Source organism: Mus caroli, unplaced genomic scaffold (genome assembly GCF_978045245.1).
Source record: "Mus caroli unplaced genomic scaffold, Mus_caroli_1 scaffold_4, whole genome shotgun sequence".
Taxonomy (NCBI): Eukaryota; Metazoa; Chordata; class Mammalia; order Rodentia; family Muridae; genus Mus; species Mus caroli.
The window spans coordinates 42,069,504-42,090,932 of record NW_028227259.1 but is presented as its reverse complement, the minus strand read 5'-3'; the positions used below and the strand labels follow the sequence as shown (position 1 = coordinate 42,090,932).

The window sequence follows — 21,429 nt, the reverse complement described above, 5'->3', positions numbered from 1 at the left end:
ACAGATTCCTCATCTCCACTGTGCTTGGCATCTGGAAGAAGCTTAAGGTGGCCATAACTGAGAGTTGGCAGCCCTTTTAATCTGAACTCTCCATTTGATCACAATAGATATTTGCAGGATTTTACCCAACTTCATAGCATGAGAGAAAAATTATGTATCTAAATCTAAAGTAAATTTTAAATTGACTTTTCCAAATGCAGATTTAAAGTGGCTTTTGTGAATGCACTTTTTTCCCTTTTTTTTTTTTTACCTGAAATGGGCATATCAACTTTACATTTATTCAAAGATTAAGTAGCCAGAATCATTAAATTTTCTAGTAAGTTATCATTGAAAAAGAAGACTTGGCTAAGCTCTCCAAGATGTTGCCTGCTTTATAAGCCACAATATACTGTACTGGGCATCTGTTTGCCTTCTAAGAGGACTGAGGCTAATCTTTGCACCAGCTACGAGGTCAATTTCCCAAAGGAATTTTCCCCCTTAGATAGGAAAATGTTGATTCTAGAAATATAAATGATAAATATTTATATTCTGAGTTTTAAGATATGGAAGATATTAAAGTAGCTAAAAGAAGTTCTTTTGATTTGAATTTGGTTATTTCTTTCTCATTCCTTTCACACACACACACACACACACACACACACACCCTTGCCTGCTCCTCTTTTCTTCTGGTAACCTGCTTTGGAAGGCGACTTGCTCTGGGCTGAAGCAGTCCAGTGTCTCCAAGGAGATTCCAGCTCCTCCGCCCTCCAAATCTTAAACTGAGTCACCGTATTCAGGTTGGCTCTCTCACAAAACCTCTCAGCTTTGGAACGCAGGAAAAACTTGATTAGTTTCAGAGGTGAAATTTGCCAGCCTAGTTACTTTTGCTAAAGGAAAGCTGAATTCTTCGGGCTCGCCTTAAGTCGGTCTTTTTGAGGCGAAACCGAAGGAGATAGGGTTTTGGAGAGAGGGTTTTTCATGGTGACAAGGCACACTCTGAAGCCACCTCTTCAAGTGGCTCCTGTCCCTGCTGCAGCACAAGATGGAGCTACCGGCTCCAGAGACCTCCCGGTCTGTACACCGAGCACAGGCGCCTAAAGCGAGTCACCTGCTGGTAAGGAACACTGGGTGGGAACACACGTGGGTACTGCGAAGGTCTTGGGGACCACTCAGAATTTATGAAAAGGATAATGGACATATGGGCCCAAGGTTCAGACCCAGAGGGGTCAGGGAGCGGACCAGGAGTCCAGGGTTTGCAAGGTGGATAAAGTCACCCAAGCCACACGCCCCACCCTCTAGACTGCGCTGGTCTCTCCCTTTAGACTAAAATCCGAGGAGCCGAGGTACTGAGTGAGCGGAGCCGGCTCCTTCGGGACCCAAAAGCGCAGAAATCCGGTGCTTAACTGGCTTGCTGGAAGTCGGCTCTCAGGGACTCCCTGGGAGGCGGGACTCGAGGCAGTACCAGAGCCAACAAGGCAGCAGTGGGCGCTCGAGATCCTCTTCTGCCCTCCGCGCTCTCCCGGAGCTCCGGCCTCCACTGTCCCCTCCTCCGGCTCCTGCTCCTCCTCCTGCTCCTCCCATCCGTAGAACCGGCACCAAAACGCCTGCCTGTAAGGTCCTCAGTGCGCTGCAGCCCGGAGCTGCGGTCACCGCCGGGTCTCTCTCGGTGAGTGCCTGTGTCCCTTCACCGCTCGCCCGTCCCGGGGTGAGTGTGAATTCGTTCCAAAGGGCGCAGGTACTTGGCGGCGGTGCTGCCCATGGCCCGGCCGGAGAGAGGATTGAGGGCGCCGGACCGGCTGGACGGGTACGCGACTCAGGTGAGCGCGGAGCGCGAGGGGTGAGGGCTGCCTAGGCACCTTCTTCTGGTATTCCGACTTACTCAAGTGCAAAGCCCAAGGTGAGATAAGGCTAAAGCAGGTAGAACACACTCCACTGGAGGCAAGACTCGGGGTTATCTGATCCTCCTGTCTCCTGCTCCGAAACCTCACCTCTAGAATTCGCGAGATGAACTATAAGGTACCAGACTTTCTGACTATTAAAAGACTGGATTTATGTCCCTAGCTGACTCGAGAGGGTCGTCGCTGCCCGTTGCTCAGCGCCACAGCTTCTCTCTAGGACCTTGGGCAACTGCAGCTAGAGTGGAGCGCTGGCGGAGCCCGGGTACCACCTGGGGCGGAGAATTGGGCCAGGGGACAGCTAACAGGAGTCCCTCTGGAATGGGGCATCTCGGGTGCGGAAGCCTTGGTCTAGTTTGCCTTTGCATTTGGTAGCAATAATGGGGAGACTGAGCATCTCCCGGGGTACTCGAAGAAGAAGGTGACAGGCAGGACCGTAAGTATTAAGACAGCCAGTTATATACGGCTATTATTTTTTTTTTTCATGTTACTTTTTTTACTTTTTTCCCACCTCGGCTTCTATTTCGAGTACCACCGATAGAGGAGGCGGATGGGGGAGGGTGGTGGATAATGGATGTCCGTACACGAACCTGGGAAGCCTGTGTTTAGAAAGAGCACAGCTCGCTCGGAGCCTGACCTCTTCAGGTGTGCCATACACACCCGCTTTTAGAGCAGTGGACTCCGCTGTTTTTCTCTGGACCCTGCTATTCCTGGAACTGGAGAGCCAGCTCTCCGAACCTGGGGCTCAAACCAGTAGTAGGATGGAGAAGCCAGTGCTGGAGCCAGATGCCTACCAGGGATTGGAGGGCTGTGCCAGACTTAGCAATTATTTGTGGGTGCCTCCGATTCTTTATGGCACAACCTAAGCTAAGGAGGCACTTTATTTTATTTGCACACACGAGGTTCTCCTCTGGACCAGGAGTAGCACCCTTCCTTGCCAACCCCCACAACACAACGCAGAAGCCCGTGGTATTCTTGCTTTGCCTTGCGCTTTACTCCTCCTCTTCCCTCCGCGTTATCCCGGGGCTATTTTTATCCTTAACTATGCTAAGATGCTTTTGGGGGGGATCCCAAGGAGCCAACTCTGGATCCACAGTCTTGAAGCTGCTTTCCCAGAGGAGGTCTCTTGTTAGCCAGGAGCTGGGGTGAGTAGAGGAGACCGTGAATAAGGGAGAGGAGAGAGTTCGCCCTTGCTTCAGTCTGAGCTCAGTATTCTCAGGAAAGTATCACCAGCACCCAGGCTGCCCCACCTCCCAGCCATTTCCCAAGCGGGGTGGGAGCAGATCTCCAGCACAGTCCCCAGTTGCCCCAGCCCTGGGTATTTGACCAGCTGCTTTGGGGATGGGGGGACACAAGGTACTGTGGTCTCAGCATTGCTCCCAAAGCTCACTGTATTTGTTGAAATTCAATTACCAGCTTCCACCCAGGAGTTTATTCCAGAAATTCCATATTTAACTTTAGTTTTTCACAAAAGGAGATAGAGATGGCTCAACTCTGCACCCCCAACCCCCGCATTTCTGAAGTACTAATTCCTTTTGACACCAGGAATTAGTCTTGCTTCCTACTTTCCCAGCAAAAGTGAGTACAATTAGAATTAGCCCTTCTAAAATTCCAAATGAATGCTTAAGGTACAATGCATTGGACTGCCCTTCCTTATTTTCAACGTGGTTAGACTTTTACATTCACTGAATTGGGAAAATAACATTGATATGGACTGTTGTATTATGTAAGGTTACACACACACACACACACACACACACACACACACCTCCACGGCCATGTATGAGAAGGTGAACTTTTAAAAGAGCCCCTTTGGCCATCAGTTACCCATCTAAGTCTTGTTCGACAGGGATGGACAACTTCCTGACTAAGCACTCTTAAGTCTCTGCAGTTAATTAGCCAGCAGCCAGAGATGTCTTAGTGAGCAGGACTGAGCTATGATTCTGGGCTTCACATCCTCTACCAAGCTGCTGTGCATGCAATATACCATGTCTTAAGACAGAAAGTTTTAGACAGGTGATCTGGTGAGAAAGTGGTGCCTTGATCTTACAAAGGGGATTTTGGACATGTGGAGGGCCCTTGCTGCTAGTGTGTGTGTGTGTGTGTGTGTGTGTTTGTGTGTGTGTGGGGGGGCGCATAACCTTTATCTCTCCAGCAGATTATACCCTTCCTACACCTTGATAAGCAGAGTGAGCTTTTCCTTGCTCAAAGTCGTCTAGATAGCTGGGACTTGTGTTTTCATCCTCAGAAGGAGAAATTCTCAGCCTTGAAAAATCCCAGGGATTCTCGGAAGGGAAAGATTCACAGGAGCTTTTCTTGTCTTAAGTTAAAATTCAGTGGTGATTTCAAAGCAGGTGGGAGAAGGGGAGTGGCTGGGGGGGAGGGGGAGGGATGAGCTGGCTGGTATGTGCTGCTCAGCTTCGTGCTCTGCCTCTTTGAGACCCAACCTGCACTCTGGGTGGCACAGAGCTACCGACAAGACTGAGTCGTGTTCTCTCCTGCGTGGTTAGATTTGGAGGCAAAGATAGTCAAACATGGGATGCCTTAATGGGTCATAACCTATGTCTGCCATGAGTATCTAGACACTAGTTCCAGAGCCTGAGCTGAGGAGTGTAGCACTTTCTTGGCTGCTCTGTGAATTGTCTTCCAAGGTGTTACCGAAGGACAGACAGCACTTTCCATCTGAGGTTAGAAAATACGAACACTGCAGTTCTCCAGTCCCCAACTTAGCCATGGAACCATCTGCTTTCTATCTAGGCTTCCTTTCTGAAACAAGAAATCAAGAGACTGAAGGCTGTGATGAGGCCAGCCTCTGTCCCCATGACCTTAGGCCCACTGTTTCCTCTCTCTACATCTCCTAGTCTTTCCTGTAGATTAGTGACTGGAGAATGATTAAGAGGAAATGATAAAATAAGCATAAAAGACATTTTGCTGACTACAAAACACTTGTAAAATTTTGATTAATTTGCCTTTCTGGCATTTATATTTTATATCTACTTAATGTTCATGTTAATTGTAATTGGGGTGTGCCTGCATCGGAGTTCATCACAGCCACTAAACCTAAAATGAGGGCAGATTTAAATAAGTTTCATCTTATGTGCACTCTCCATGAGTTACGTCATCTCTGAGCCTCACTGTTTCTAAGAATTACAATTTCCAGGATCAGCGTTAACTTTTAGAGTTGTTTTTCTTCTTTGTCTGTTTTCAGACAGGGTCATATATCCTGGGCTGACCTCCAAGTTGCTCTGTAGCTAAAGATGACCTTGGACATCATCTGGCTCTCCTGCTCTTAATTTCAAGTGCTGGGATTATAGACATGAACTATAGCACCCAGTTATTTTGGTGCTGTGGTTCAAACCAGTGTGCTAGGCAAGTACTCTACGAATGGACCTGCATCCCTTGTCTTTTAAAGTTTTTTGCTGTAGTTTTACTTTTAAGTTCAGTGTGTACATGTGTCTTAAGTAGATAAATTTGTAGGGAAGGACAATATCACTTAATCAAAAACAGAGAAAAGTTAGAAGACAGTGACTCAGCTGGGGGAGAGTGAAGCATAACCAGTTTTGTGGGTCTCTCTTGTCTAAGTTGGTCATTTGCACAAAGTGCTTGCCTTTCTGTCTTTCATTTTTCTCTTTTTTTCAGAATTTGTCCCTAGAGCCTAGTTCAGTATCAAACACTTAATGCATTTTCCAAAACGGGTTTGGAAAAGTGAATGAATGATTGAACGGAATCTTCACAGCTATTCAAAAGAGCAGATGGTATCATTTCTATTTTAACAATTGAGAATCTGCAGATTAGGAGACGTTGTCAGTTTTCTGAAGGTACAGAGGATTCCAGATTGAAATTCAGATCTATGTGTTCTCATTACAGACTTCAGTACTGCTTTGGGGGGCCTCTCCCTCCATCACCACTCGAAGTCCCACTAAGTGTCTGGAAGGTACCCAGCAACCAAATATCATTTTTTTCTATATAGAATCTCCACTGTCTTGGTCAGAGAGATGCTCCTAGTAGGAGGTAGAGTTTCTTTTCCTAGTTTGTATCTTGTAGCCCTGAACTCAGTTAAATGAACCCACCAGGGAATTGGAATCTGGAGGGAGCAGTGTAAGGACACAGAAACTGTAGAGTGTTTATCATCAACTTGGGTCATGGATCAAGTGGCTGGCGTCAGCAGCAGCATCCAAGTCTCAGGATGTGCTCCCAGAGGAGCTATTCCTTGGGCACCATCCTGACATGATCCCTGGAGTCTGGTCCCCTTCATTCCTTCTCATTTTCCAAGCCTGGATTTTCGGCATCTCCCTGGATCCTAGAGGCATCACCGAGTCTTCAGACAGTTTCCTTTTTGTGTCTGCGTTAAGCAGCATCTTAAGCAGCTGATGCAAACAGCCTCCACAATCCATCTTCAGGACTGCCTCTGGCATGACGCCTTCTCAGCTCCCTCCACCCACAGGGAATTAAGTCCATAGCTTTTGCAGGCCGTTAGAATAATATTTACTGGGCCATAGTTTGTCAATAGTTATGTGCTACCGGGAGAGGACTAGAAAAATGAATACATTATTCTTCGAAGGAAAGGCTTAAACATAACAGAAATGGATCCCAAAGGACATCTTTCCTAATTTTTTTTTCTTTCCTTCCGCATACTGCCTGCTTTTTGGTAACATTCCAGCAGGGGGCGCAAATGGCAGTGCCTTCAGCAGCCAGACAAGAAGCAGCCTGCATAGGTCTACAGCTCAGATCCAACACTCCGTTGCTAGTGAAACCTGTGACCTAACCTTGCCAGGGTTTGTTTAGTGTTTAATATAAATGACAGGTTAGCAGTTTTATGTAAAATTTACAGACATCGGTTTCTAGCAGCCTATTCAACATATCTAAATAACACACGTGAGTGTGCAGAGCATTTTCCTATAAAGGGGCCTCGGAGCTCTCCCACAGACCTGCAGACTATTGGCTTCTGTGTGCTTGGGATAGACGGAAGCTTTGCTTGGAATGTGACACTCGCGGAAGATCTTACCTGTAAGGCCACAACAGGAATGTGGGGAAAGGGGTATGGATGCTATAGTCACTTCCTTCCTCATGATCTGCTTCAGCCAGTTCGGGATGCCACTGGTCTTTATCTCTGCAAGCAGTTTTAGAATCCCATTTACACCTTTAACTCATTTGCTGAGTTCCAACCCCGCTCTATTGACTGTTCTTCCTGCCAGTGACACAGTGGGGTATGAAACAGATGGAAGCCCTCACCACTGTGCACATCTAGTAGAAGACAAAGCAGGAGAACTAATGAAAATCCCTCCTACTTAGACTGGTATATGCTAAGGATGGAAACAAAAATCAGGGAAGTGTGAGATGAAAGGTCAGGGTTGCTGGTAAGTTGAGGGGCCTAAGGCAGTTAGCCTGGGCTCTAGTTCAGTGTGACCATGTCAAGTTTCATGATCTGACACAAAACGGTTTTCAGTGTGGGAATATGGAGTTTTGATTGGACTCTGCAATTTCAAATTAATCTCTGATATTTCTCTGTAGTTTTAATCGATGGGTAGGCATGCTGAACACAAGCCTTGTACCAGCCCTTGTATTAAGTATAGTGATGGACCACCAAACCAATCAATGATATTACAGACCAAGGTGGAAGGCATCAGTGTCACAAGGGATTGGATCACCAGATCTCTGGAGGGGCTTAGGGAAGATGTTCTTGTGGAGAATCCCTGCTCAGAACACTGGTACCCAGTGCCTTTTTAATTGAACAGTGAATGTGCATACATTTGTGCCAGAAATAGCTTGCCTGTGTACCTTCCCACTTCTTTTCCTTGCCTGGATTCCCTCCTTAGTGACAATTTCTTTGACTGATACTAACTTTTCTTAAAAATTATTATTGCATTGTCTCTTGAGGGCAAAGTATTTAGTTTTAGTTTTTTTTCTTTTTTTTTTTCAAAGTATGAAGGATGATTGTACCCTTAGAGGCCATTTTCCAAATCTACCCAGCTTTTCTTGATAGACAGTTGTCCAGGAGATGAAAAAATATTTTGAGTTCCCGATGAACTTCCAGGCAGTCAGATAAACCAGCAAGGTTGTGTGTCAAAGGTGGGAACTGTTTTTAGCTGTCCTCAGTGGGCTTATCGCAGAGATGAGCCTCGTTCGTCACAGTTCCCTTTTTTTCAAATCTTTCGGTCTTTCTTAAGACAATTGTGTGGCCCCTGAGTGTGCTTAGCTGTCGTCATCCTGCTACTTGACTGACTCACTTGCTTACTATGCTGAACTCCCCCACAAGGAGACAAGGAGATGCGCTCCATGAGAGCGAAGACCTGGAGGTGTGTGTTTGCTTCAGTTTCTAGAACACCGTGTCTGTTCCTAAGTACTACCTCAAAAGAGAAACCCTGAGAGTCTTCATCAGAGGAAATGGGGGGTGGGGAGGGCGAGGGGAAGAAATATTTAAAGAGAGAGGGAGGTATTAGAAAATAAAAGGGATAAGAATAAAGCATAGTCAGAATTGGTGTGGATCCATTTACTGAGAACCCAATAAATTATTTTGGGGTCTACAAAGTATAAATTCAGCTGAGTCCTTTGGCAGGAGCTCATTGTTGAGGCGATCTTAGCCACACAAACCCTCTGACTCAGAAAGAATGTGGTAATGATAAGGTCTGGCTTTGGCAACTGGCAATAATACCAGCTGTCTCCCCCACCCCCCGCCCTCCACCCTACCCCCCCCCCCAGCCTAACCTACCCGTCCACCCTCCGCAGTCCTACAAAGGTGAGAGAGCTTGGCTTCTTGGCTTTCTGTTTAAGTAAAATGAGGCCTCGAAATAAATCGCTTATTTCCATCCCCTGGGTGAAGCTGGTAGATGCTGAACCTGCAGTGAGAATCCTCTACCTGCGCTGAGCAGATAGCTTAAGATTATTCAATCCACCCAGAGGATTGAATGAGTAACCCACACTCTGTTTAAGTGTTAGACTGAAAACGGTTCACGTCTCCTTTCATCCATCCAGAACTTCCACTTCAGCATTTTACGTCTTGTCGTCGCCTTTCCCCTAGAATTCCTGCCGATTCAGGGCTTGTAAGCCCTGCAGTAGGTTGTTTTATGTAAATGTCTTCATTCTTTCATTTAGGAGAGTCAATCAAAGTCCTATATCAGCAGTTAGAATACAGTGAGAGAAAGGTGATTGCAGATGAAGCTGGAATGAAAAGGCATGCTTGCCTTGCTGTGCTCAGAAAAAATAACTGCACCAGAAACAGGGACCCGAGCAGGCTGAAAGTCTCCTAGGTAAAGCTGGTTTGCCCTTGACTCCCACCCCTTCTCCAAACAGACTCTTTCCAGCATAGGGAGGAGAGAGGGACTCCGTGTCAGGGACAGATATCTGAGATTTTATTTTTGAATTATTTTTGGCTTTGCTGGTATTACGTGTTTGTGTTGGCTTTCAATAATGGGTGACTTTTCTGGGCCTTAATTTTTCTCAACATTATTCTGCAGCTATAAAGACATACAAGTGCCTAGTGCCATGCTCAGGAAGTTGCCTTGGGTAAAGTTGATAGGTTTCGCAGATGCAAATATAAGGCTGCTAATTAAATTTCAGAAAAACGATAAGCAGCAGTTTAGGTGTATCCCAGATACTTAAAAATTCATTTACTGTGGACTGAGGATATAGGTCGGGGGGGGGGCTGAGAATATAGGTCAGTGGGAGAGTGTATCCTTAATATTTTTGAGTACTGGGGTCTGTCCATCTGTGGTGATGTTCTCCTGCTATCCTCTACTTACAAAGTCCCACGAGTTTCCTACATCTTGTGAGAAGTTACTTTTCTGAAAACTCCAAACCATGTGAAGGTTAAGGAAAGGGTTACACTGTAATCTCAAAGGTGAAATGGTTTAGCCTATGGGAATGGTCCAAGACAAAACAGAAATGTTGTTTTCCCTAGTGAGCTAAGCAAGGAGCAGCCTAGTCTAAGAGATCTTATTTGCCTGCTAAAAAGAGGGAAGCAGAACCTGATATGTATTTAGTAACTGAAACTCACAGTATCTCTTTAAGACCATGATATCATGAGTCAGGTCTTTCTCAGCCATCTGTGGGAAGAAGGAGTTTTTGACCTGTGAGGCTACCAGAGGAGTACTGGGACTGCTAAGGCAGGGCCTTATTAAATACTAATATCGCTCCAAGATCATCTCTGTAGACCTAGTATTAGAATCTCTAATTCTGTGTGTTTAACTTGCAGTACCTGGAGAAGCCAGAAAACTAAGAAGAGGCCATTGGGAGGATTATGGCATAAAGGAGAGAAGGGTCATAGAACATAGGCAATGAGAAATTAAAGACGGGGATATAGGGCAGACAAGCAAAACGGGGCTGGGGGGTAGGGGAGAAAAGGCAGTATGCAGGAAAGTTAACCAGATGTAGGGATATTAAAAAAAAACATAATGGAAACCTATTATCTTGTAACCAAATTAAAATATATCATTTTTTTTTAACAAACTGTGTGAAAGGAGATGCCCAGCATGGCTGGAGAAAGCTGCCTCTGAAGGCCATGGGTTATTAAAACAACAACTCCATGCCAAGGGCAGGATATGCCCTTATGAGTTGTTGGTCAGGGACCTCCAAAACAACATAAGCTCTTATCATTTTCTTGGTTGCCAGTCCGATAGTAAGACAATGTCGCTAAAGACACCATACCCCATGGGTGCCTAGCGAAGAGAACTCAAGCTGGAATAGAAGAAGAAGTGTCCCCTCTGCAGGCTAGCTTTCACACTCTGAGAAGGTACTTCTGGGGAAGCGTGAAGAGAAGGTGTCAACCCATGCTCTTCATGCAGCCATGAGTCCTACTCTCAAACCAGCCTGCTGGGCAAGATGTATCAGCTCATTTTGTCGGTGGCACTACTGTAAAGTAATCAACTGTTTTTTGGTTGGGTTTGAGACTTGGCCCCACAGGATCCATACCTGGGACCGCAAACCTGCTCAGAAACCCATGGCACAGGAGATAATGGGCCCTGGTGGGACATGAATATTGTTGCTTAGCTAAACTGACATTGTCAAGCTTCCTCCTAAATACTGACATTTATAAACACAGACGTCAAACCAGCAGATCCTGTCTAGTGAACAACAAACAGTGACCGCAGAGACTCGTAGCTGCATCAGGTGCTGAGAATAAGTGCTTAGCTCTCAAACACAATTCATATCCACCCCTCAGAGGCAATGGGAACATCATGGAAGAAAGGGAGGAAAGAATCTAAAAGCCATACCATAGGAGATGGGGCTGTGAAATGTTCTCTCCTAACAAGATACAGCCATTGCAGTGATTCCCTAATCATAGATGAAGACAGGAGCGCTGGGTCTACACAAGTTAAGCATGGCTAGGGGAGGGTCTCAGAGGGCCCTGTCCTTCACTGCTGAGATATTTGATGCTGATAGATTTAGGCAGAGGAGAAAACCATTGTCTGTAGTTACACTCCCACTGGTGACCCCGCCAGGCTCCAATGCATGGTTCCAATCTAGTGACCACAGTGATGGCTCTGGTTAAACCACATAAGTCACCACATCAACCCCATATTCATGAGCCTGGGAAAGGCACTGATGGGAATGGTGGATGGTGTTCTATAGAGATGGAGAGGAGATAAGGGGCAGTGAGCAATTCTAGGACTTTATATACATGCATGGAATGGTCAAATAACAAAATTAGTAATGAAAAAAAAAGGTTAACTGTTCACAGGGCTCCACTGGGACCAGAGTGGAGTAAATGATTTGCAAGCTCCCCCTGTATAACTGCTCTTCCATTAGATAACTGTCAGTCCCGTAGAGGGCCTTTCACATGCACCTTACCTGGTTGGCTGGACTGGGACTAGGAACATCAGTGGAGATCTTAGTTAGAACCTGCTGTGAGGATGGATAAGAGATGTTCGATCTGGCAGCCACTAGATAGGGCATCACATTAGCAAGGAGTTTTGTTGAATGTTTAGTTTCCAAGGCAGTTTTTAATAGTTTCCTCAATGGTAAGATAATTGCTTAAGATAAAATAATCTATTTCTGTTGCTACAGTATTAGTTCCTTGTGCAACATGAGCAGCATCCTAGTAATGTGTTCCTATAGACTATTATCTGGAAAAATATGAGCAGAATTACTTTTAGTTATCCAGCCAGTGAGATCTTGTTGAAGTTTACTATGAATGAACCATACTATAGAAGGTAAGTTGTTTCTCACAGTTAAACTTCAGTCTTCACATCTGGGAAATGGACATGCTTAAATTTATAACATATGGTTGTTTAATGCTCCGTTAAACAAATAAACTATGCCAATAGGTAGATAGTGCCTGACAGATACTGCCACATGAAGCTGACAACAGAAAATGGCAATTGCCCTGAATAGGGAATTGAATAATAATGTATCTCGGGGGCCAAGAACTAAAGCCCCCGTATTATATTAATAGGGGAATGTGTCAGTCATTAGTTTTGGCAACGTTAATTTATCTTATCCATGAGAAACCCCACTGAAGAAATTCTATAGGACAAGGACAGACTACCAAAAGTGCATGTTGTAGGAGACAAGAATGAAGACAGGAAGGGGCAGAGGGAGTAGGGAGAAGAGAGAGGACAACACAACAGGAAAACCAATAGGAGCAGATAAATGGAAGTCAAGGACAGGGACTCCAGTAGCATGTGACAGGACCCTCCACAGCAAATCCCTGCTTATAGCCTCGTGCAGGCACTTAGAACAATGAACCTGCATCCTGTGTTCCACTGCTCAGCAACCCAAAGTAAGGCTCTTGATATGGAAGGAAAGCGATAAAAATCAATTGTCAAACTAGAGAGAAGCTGGGAGAGCCTGGCCCAGTGTAAAATTGCAGATGAAAGACAAGGGCACCAAGTGCCACCTTGTGGAGGGACCAGCCACTGTGTCCTTGCTGGTCTTCTGGTGAGATGCATCTCCTCTTCAGTTGTGCTTTGGACTTCCATTGTTTTCACACCCTCTCTTGGGGAACCCTTTTAGAGTGGCATCCTGTATGCTCTGTCCTTCCTGGAAACAGGTATTCAGGGAGAATTCTCTCCCTCTGCCATTCTGAGCTCCTTGTGTGGAGGATCTCTTTAAGGGGATGCTACATTCATCCTTTCTGCATCCTCCATGGGTGTAAGACCACACATAGGGCTAGAGCACTGTTCTGAGAGTAGTTTGGAGTTTTCTGAGATGGCAAACACAAGAAAATAACCCCGAACAGGAAAGAGGTGTTTTTCCATCTTATTTCACATTTATTTGGGAAGTGATTTTGATTTTTAAAACCTTCATTGTCTTATCTGTAAAATATGTTTTACTAATTGATGGACAATCTTATTTGTAATATATAGAGAACAGTCATTAGGCAACCTGGCACATCATCGGTATCTCTTGTTGGAAAAGCAGATTTTAATTGAAAACCAAGAATACCATCTTGAGTATAGTTCACTGACCCTTTTATGTGTTGGTGCCCCACACTAGTGTAATGAAAGCTCCCAGTGTCCCTCAAACATGTGATGTCAGTACTTTGCTCTAAAGGAGGGGGACATTGACCTGGGGCCTCTCTATTCTTTAAGCAGGAAGAGAATTCTCAAAACCCTTTAGATTTCCCCAATAGTTCCTAGCCATCAAAAATTAGCCCATAGGTAAATAGGTGTGTGTGTGTGTGTGTATAAAAATATAATAGGAAACTGAGGCACAGAGGCATTTGAAACAATGAAAGTAGAAAATTATTTGTCAATGGAAAGCTCAAATCGATCTCTCTTTGAGCAACTATTATAGCGGTGTTTGTACAGGGCAGGCGGTGATTGATCAGGCTGAACTTCATAACTTCTTTTTTATTGCTATCTTCAGCTAAAATACAGATCTTTTATCTGTCTGCTTTCCTCTCTTCCCCTCAGCAGGCTCTATAACATTTGCAACCATTTGCAGTCTTCAATATTTCCCCTTGTTAGTCTTTCCTGATGTCCTGGGCAATCTTTACAAAACTCAGAGATAAACAAACTCCCCTGTCCCCTGGTGCAATGGGAAATCTCAGAAACTGCAGTCTTATATGTTTAGACATAGTTGTGATCTCATACCAGGACATATGCAAGGTACAGATGCCACCTTGGGAACGTAAACCACTTCTCTCTTCCTTGGCTATTCACTCATAATTTCAACTTATACAATTCTCTTTGTGCATTTATTTAATATTAAATCTATTTCAGGAGATGGAGTTATAGAGTATGGGGAATTTGCCAAAAGATGCCCCTATAGCCCAGCAGACTATTGTTGGTACATAATAACTGTTGAATGAAAACACCAGAGAACCTGCTACCCGCCTTTTCAGTCTTCATGATTAAGTGCAATGATGCATTTAATGGTGATTTTAATGACAGTCCATTTAATTAGTTGGAGCATTTAATGCATATAGTAGGTGTGTAAATGTTCTCTCTTCTTGTTCTGTTTTGCCTTTAAAAAGTGAAAGTATTAATGAGCTTCCAAGTTGGGCAGCTGGTGTGTCCACAGAAATGCCTCCCCACTTCATTCTCCGTAGTCTAATAAAGGGAGTCCTGTGATTTTTCCCACATGGATCAGGGGCATGACTATCCCCACATCTAGGGCACACTGCCTCTTGTTCTAGAGCCTCTTTGCCTTTTGTCTTCAACATCACTCTGGGTCATCCTTACGTTCTTTCTGGGTACATCCTTATCCCATGGCAAATCATGTCCTGGGTGGAGACCAGCACAGATCTCTTTTCCAGGTACATAATGGTCCTATGCTTTGGTTCTTAGGGAGGGAGGACCTGTGAATTTAGGAGCCATCTCCTGTTTGCTACATTGGGGTGTGTTTGGTTTCCCTTCAGGCTGCGACCTGATCTGCTTAAAACAGTGGCTGCTGCTCTCTTACAGGATCCCTGAGAGACTTGAGTGTGCAGGGCCCTGTCGTCAGCCTCCATGAAGCAAGCAACTCAAGTCGGAGATCGTGAGAAGTAGGCTGTCACCTCACGCTTAAGTGACTTGAATAAGCAACACACATCTCCTGGACTGGGAAAGCGCTAGCCTTCCAGAGGATGTGGTTATAACCACTGTTGACTTGGCTATGTCCCTGAGGACTTGGGCCCCAGACAACAGGACAACTAATTCTGCATGTTGCTTGGTGCCTTGCCCTAAGTCCTGGTGCAACCGTGCAATAGAGAATGAAATGTTGTAGATGGATTTGCTGAGCGAGGTTCAAGGGACGGATGTGGTCCTTGTAGTTGGGAAGTGAAAGTACTATTATTATGAATTCAAAGTTCACTTATTATAAATAGAAACATCAGCTTTGAGGGCAAGCTCATGTGTGAGTTCAGATGCACAGCTGCCCCTTGTTGTCTAAGGAAGTTAACTCAGCCTGTGTAGGTAGCCCTTCTGTAGTCAAGGTCCTTGCTCCCCATTCTCTGTCTTTGCTGGGAATCCCTCACCAGAACCTTACTGTGAGAGAGCTCTCCTGGGGTTCAAGTCTCTTGCTTCTAGGACAACATTATTTTTGAGTCTTGCAATCTGAGCCCGCTCACACTGATCCCCATTCTCAGTCTCAGCTTTGTCACCTACATCCCAAATGAAGCTATGGAAGAACCTTGGGTTGACAACAGGCCACGTGGTAGGAATCTGGTAGCAGGGCTTACTAGGGTTGGGCCTAACTGGCTTAGACAGGCCAGTGCATGAGGTTTTTGTTACCTGATCTCTTTCCTTACCTGGGTAGATTTTAAGGTCCATTATAAAGACCAGGCTAGGAAACTTTGTGTCTTGTAGTCTGCCTTTTTTCTTCTTTCTGTTATTGTTTCCTCTGTAAGGAAAAATATGCAACATTTTTGTATTGAGGGAGGAACCTTTTACCTCAAGTGTGTTTGGACTGTTGCAATTTCCTATCATTCTTAGGACAGTTATTTAAGGGGACAAATATAGTTCTTTCAAAATCCAGATTATTATTATCATTTTTGTCCAGGTTACAGCAGAGTATATGCCATCAAGTTCCTGTATATGGAAAGTCTTTGCATCAGGAAAGTCAGGGTGGATTTTATAACAGTGCACTGAATTCTTATGTTCTCTCAAGTAGAGCCACAGAGTGGCCTTTCTCCCTCTCTAAATGGAAAACTGACACCCTGAAGGAAAAGTATGGCCTCCAAGGAGACAGACCTGAGGCAGGATTTATTTTCTTTACCTGTTTCTCTACCCCTGTGCTGGGGCATGGACCTCAGTCAAAAGTGCTGACCTCTGTTCTAGTTGTCCGAGGCCACCAAATCATCTTCAGTGTCTTCTGCAAGAAGCACACTGCAAACTTCTTTCAGTTGATCGTGTCATATCAGTTCCAGTCCTTTGCCTCTCGTTGTGGAAGTGACTGTTTCTCTGTCCATAGTTTCCTTGCACAGTGGGCCCTTGGGGAAGAGACATTCTCATCTTACTTCATTCTTGTAATGACTAAACATCCTTTTATAGGCTGTTCTTTAGCCTATTTCATCTACTCCATACCAGATCTTTAGTTCCATTAATATTCATTGAATAAGTATCAACTGTAATCTGAAAACAGTAGATTTCCCTATTAATTGTGATTTCTCTATTAAAAACAGTTCCCTTCCTCCCCCGCTCTTTAAGAATACCTTAGCAACTTGCAAATTTGATATGTGTTGCTGCATTTAACATGTGTGTGTTAGACTGATGGTGAGTGATAAGGGTTTATGGCTAACCCCTTGTCCTGTTTGGAATCTGAGGTAACTACTATGCCACAAGAAAACGTGTCTTAATTTTCTGAATGTTTCTCTTTTAAGATGTCCTAATTAATTCCCTGTTCAAGTGAGAGCTACAATATTCCCAAATCTTGAGCAAGGTCACAAAGAACTCAGAGCACAAAGCTGAACTGGGCCCCGCTTCTTACAGTAGCTTGACATGGATCCATTTCTGTGCACAGATCCTTTCAAGCAAGGGAGTCTTTGTAGGGACCTGTTGTATGTGCCTGGGATTATCTAGGTTAGTTACTTAGACCACCTGAATAGAGCCTTTATCTGCTATAATGGAAGACAGAAGTCAGAGAGTAACAATGGCTGACATTTCGTGAGGTTTTTCTCTATGCCAGTTCGCCTCTTTAGCCCTTTCTACACTAACACTTCCTTTGGTTTCCAGACAATCCTACAAAGTCTGTGCTGTTGCAATCTTCACATCTCAGATAAGACAACGAGGCACACAGATAACAGGATTTGATCTGGGCTACACAAGAGAAGGTCTGTGGAGCTAGGGTTCAAAGCCAAACTCTTAACTCCTCAAACCTTCGGATTGTGAGTGCCGGGATTCATTTGACTGCTGCTAGGAAGTTTCCTGTTGATGCCAAGAGAATTCAAATGCTTTATCTAAGTGAAAACAAATCATATTCTAAAGGTACAAAGCACAAGTCAATCATTTTGTATTCACATTCGGAAAGAAGGCAAGATGAGGATCCTAATGATCTTTCTTGACAGGTGCCATCAGATTTGATCTGAAGATAGTGAAGTTATAGTAAGAAAAAATAAAAGACCTCCACCAGAGTCACGTCAAGGGCAGCATATCTGGATAGATGACACAGCTTTTAGATGAGCAATGTAACGAAACAGGTGTCCCTTATTTGTCGTAGAATCATTATGGATAAATTGAAGTTCAAGTCAGAGAAGATTGAGGCACTAATTCATTTTGTGGCACAGGCTGATAATCATAACAAAGGCACATTGACCTTAAATAGCATTTAAATGTTGTTTTGGTTTGTTTGGTTTTTGTTTTTAAGTATAATTCCCCATGGTTTCTGTGTGTTTATGGATATGTGTATGTGGCAGCAGAGGGCAAAGAATGTTGTTCCATTAAGCATCATAGATATATTCCAAAAAAGATGTGGTCACTCTGATATCGGTGCCTGCTGTGGTGCCAGGCCTTACAATAATTATTTTCACTCCAGCTTTGTTCCTCAGTTTCTCATGGGTGTGGATGTGCCTTAAAATCTCTCTCTCTCTCTCTCTCTCTCTCTCTCTCTCTTTCCTTCTCCCTCTCTCTTTGTGTCTGTCTGTCTGTCTGTGTCTCTTTCTTTCTCTATGTGTACATCTATATCTATGGTATGTATACATATGATGTCTTTATGTGAATCTATGACTATGCTATGTATGGATATGACATCTCTTTGTGTGTACATATATGACTATGCTATATGATTCTGTGTGTATACTATATGATGCTGTATGTATATGATTCTGTGTGTGTGTGTGTGTGTGTGTGCATAGATATGAATGTTGAGGTCAGGGTGCCACTCAAGGTGCACAAGCTCCCCTTCCACCTTGTTTGAGAAAGGATAACTCTTTTGGGGGGGGTTGTTGTTTTACGTATCTTGTCAGCTGGCCTCTGCTTCTGGGAAGTCTCCTATCTCTTCTTCCTATCTCACTGTTGGAACACTAGTATGTAGTCCACTCAGATCCACTTGCATGCCAAGTGTATCATGCACAGAACAATGTCTCCAGCCTGTGGTCGGGTTGTGTATTTGGTGTAGTTCTTTCTCTGGTTTATTCACGGCAGTACAGATAAATTGTGCATAGGACTTTTCAGTCTTACTAAGGCGAGGAAGCAAAGTGCATTCAGCAAAAATTGGACTTTAATTTTAAATTTGGAGTAGCACCTGATCCAACAATGCTTGGCATCGTTTTCTCTTGGGGTGATGCCCTTGCTGCACCTCCAAGTCAGGTGAGGTCACCAGGGAAACTACCAACACACTGGTGCACCTAGCCGCTCAGCGGGGATGTTCCATAGGCTGTACATGTTAAATGTGTTTTCGATTTACAGAGCTATGTCAGGACAACTCCACTGTCAGTGATGAAACATGTCCATGAAAAGCTGCTTTCACGTTATTGTATGTTTTTGAGACAGGATCTCACTACGCAGCTCAGTCCTTCTGCCTTGGCTTCCTAAGCGTTAGGATTTAGGATGCATCGCCATGCCTGGCCAAAATACTTGTTTTTATATGCCTGTGATAAATCAAGCACCCATATATACTAAATCTATGAGTAGAAATTTCCAAGAATTTTCAGTAGCTTTCCCCAAGTAGGAATCTATTTGATGAAGTGGCCTTGCAGGAATTCAAACTCAGAACACTGCTGACACTGACCACTGGGGAAACCGTGGAGCACCCAAGCTCCTGAAAGTTCATCTCTGCCAACTCTCACTAACAGCATGTGATCCACACACAGCTACCCCTGTTTTCTGCTACAGACAACCTAGAATGAATGTCCTGTTGAGGGTTCCACAGAGCAAGCCCTATGTCTCCCCCATGATTGTGGCCAGGCATCACCTGACCTGTGGTCTCCCCCTAGGCACACCCTGCTTCTTCCCAATTCTCTCCCATTGGAGCCTCTTAGTTGCTGGCTCTCTTCATGTTCACTCAGAAATTCTGTTATTAGCTCCTTTATGGGTGTCTTCTACTTGAGTGGGAACTCTTTAAAGACAATGTGTGGATTGTTCACATGTCTCTAGAATTCTATCCAGTCCAGAAACCTTACAGAAGCCACTGTGTAAGTGCTCACCTATAGGCAAAGTGCACATCTTAGGTATCTGAGCTTACAGGTTTGATTTACTCTCCATCTCATTTTTTTCTTACCTTGTTCTTTTTTTTTCTTTTTTTTTTAATTTTTAATATTTTTATTACATATTTTCCTCAATTACATTTCCAATGCTATCCCAAAAGTCCCCCATAGCGCCCCCTACTTCCCTACCCACCCATTCCCATTCTTTTGGCCCTGGCATTCCCTATATTGGGGCATATAAAGTTTGCAAGTCCAATGGGCCTCTCTTTCCATTGATGGCCAACTAGGCCATCTTTCGATACATATGCAGCTAGAGACAAGAGCTCCGGGGTTCTGGTTAGTACATCATGTTGTTCCAACAATAGGGTTGCAGATCCCTTTAGCTCCTTGGGTACTTTCTCTAGCTTCTCCATTGGGAGCCCTGTGATACATCCAATAGCTGACTGTGAACATCCACTCCTGTGTTTGCTAGGCTACCTTGTTCTTATCTGGCAACGAATAACCATGTACTAATTAATAAAACCCAATATCTGCCACTTAAATATTCATAGTAAGATCTGGAAAACCTTGAGTATTAGATCATTCCAGTCCCTGGACTTGGAGGACATCTGCCTGAGTTGACAGCAACTACCTCTTTAGACGGACTATGTGCACAGCTTGCTTGCTACAGCCCCTAACAGTCAACTGACTTGTGTGATGTCATCTGCCTGGATCCAGCAGACAGTCCTGTGCTTATGCAGTGGAAGTGCTTCCAGCAAAGAGCTTAGTTCTGCTGCTTCCCTGAGGGCTATGTGCTGTTGATGCTGCTCTAGCAGATGCTAGAGACAGGTGCTAACTCATTGCTCACTATCCTGGAGGTTGAGATGTCAAGATTAAGTGTTGAGGACTCAGTACTTTATATGGTTTGGTTCCTGGTCTGTGGACAGCTTCCTTCTTCCTTGTCTTCACACATGTTGGACACATAAAGAACTCTTCATTGCCTTTCCTTTAGAAGGATGCCTGTCCTTTCAGATTAGGACCCTGACTGCATGACCTCACCTAAACCAAATTGCTTCTCAAAGATGCTGACCTTCAACTACAATCATATAGGATATCAAAGTATAAATACTGTCGAGACATTCCTTTAAGGCTGGCCTAAGAAATAAAACAAATCCTTTCCTGAGCTTTGTCTAAGTAGACAAAGAATTTGCTTTGCATTACACATATTTCCTTGCACATGTAAACTGTTCTATTCTCCCTTGCCCAACACAGATCCAAAGGGATTTGTGTTAATAGGCATCTGTGTTCATAGGGGTTTGGGTCCGTAGGCATTGGTTTAAGGCATCATGCTACCCTACTCTGCGTAGCATCTTGGTGCACAACTTTGGAGCTCTCTCTCTTTGTCTGTCTCAGTTTCTCTTTCCATGAGTAGGTACCATGACAGGTAAAGATGTTGGTACATGGATTTTGTGGCTATCATACCACGTGTATCTTGGTATTTCTGGGAAAATATACAGAACCCATGAGTGTTGGCCACATGCAGCTTGAGGGCTGACCCTCTGCCCTACCCACGAACTTTCCTGCAGCTAAGAAAGTGCCTGAAAGAACCCTGATATAGCTGTCTCTTGTGAGACTAGGCCGGGGCCTAGCAAACACAGAAGTGGATGCTCACAGTCAGCTATTGGATGGATCACAGGGCCCCCAATGGAGGAGCTAGAGAAAGTATCCAAGGAGCTAAAGAGATCTGCAACCCTGTAGGTGCAACAACATTATGAACTAACCAGTACCCCGGAGCTCTTGACTCTAGCTTCATATGTATCAAAAGATGGCCTAGTCGGTCATCACTGGAAAGAGAGGCCCATTGGACTTGCAAACTTTATATGCCCCAGTACAGGGGAACGCCAGGGCCAAAAAGTGGGAATGAGTGGGTAGGGGAGTAGTGAGGAGGGTATGGGGGACTTTTGGGATAGCATTGGAAATGTAATTGAGAAAAATACGTAATAAAAAAATATTAAAAAAAAAAACAAAAAAACAAACAAAAACAAAAAACAAACAAAAAAAGAAAGTGCCTACCAG

At 44.4% G+C, this 21,429-nt stretch overlaps 1 protein-coding gene across 2 annotated transcripts in view; it reads left to right on the top strand.

Moving 5' to 3' along the window:
* Positions 1–1,575: 1,575 nt before the first annotated feature.
* Positions 1,576–21,429, top strand: part of Hs3st1 (heparan sulfate-glucosamine 3-sulfotransferase 1) — a 32,716-nt gene continuing 12,862 nt past the window's right edge. The window contains exon 1 of one of the 2 annotated variants that reach the window (XM_085836660.1): positions 1,576–1,783. The gene's annotated coding sequence lies outside the window, so the exon portion shown is untranslated. Of the gene's footprint in view, positions 1,797–21,429 lie in introns of both variants that reach the window. The other variant, XM_021163912.3, reaches the window with a different exon arrangement.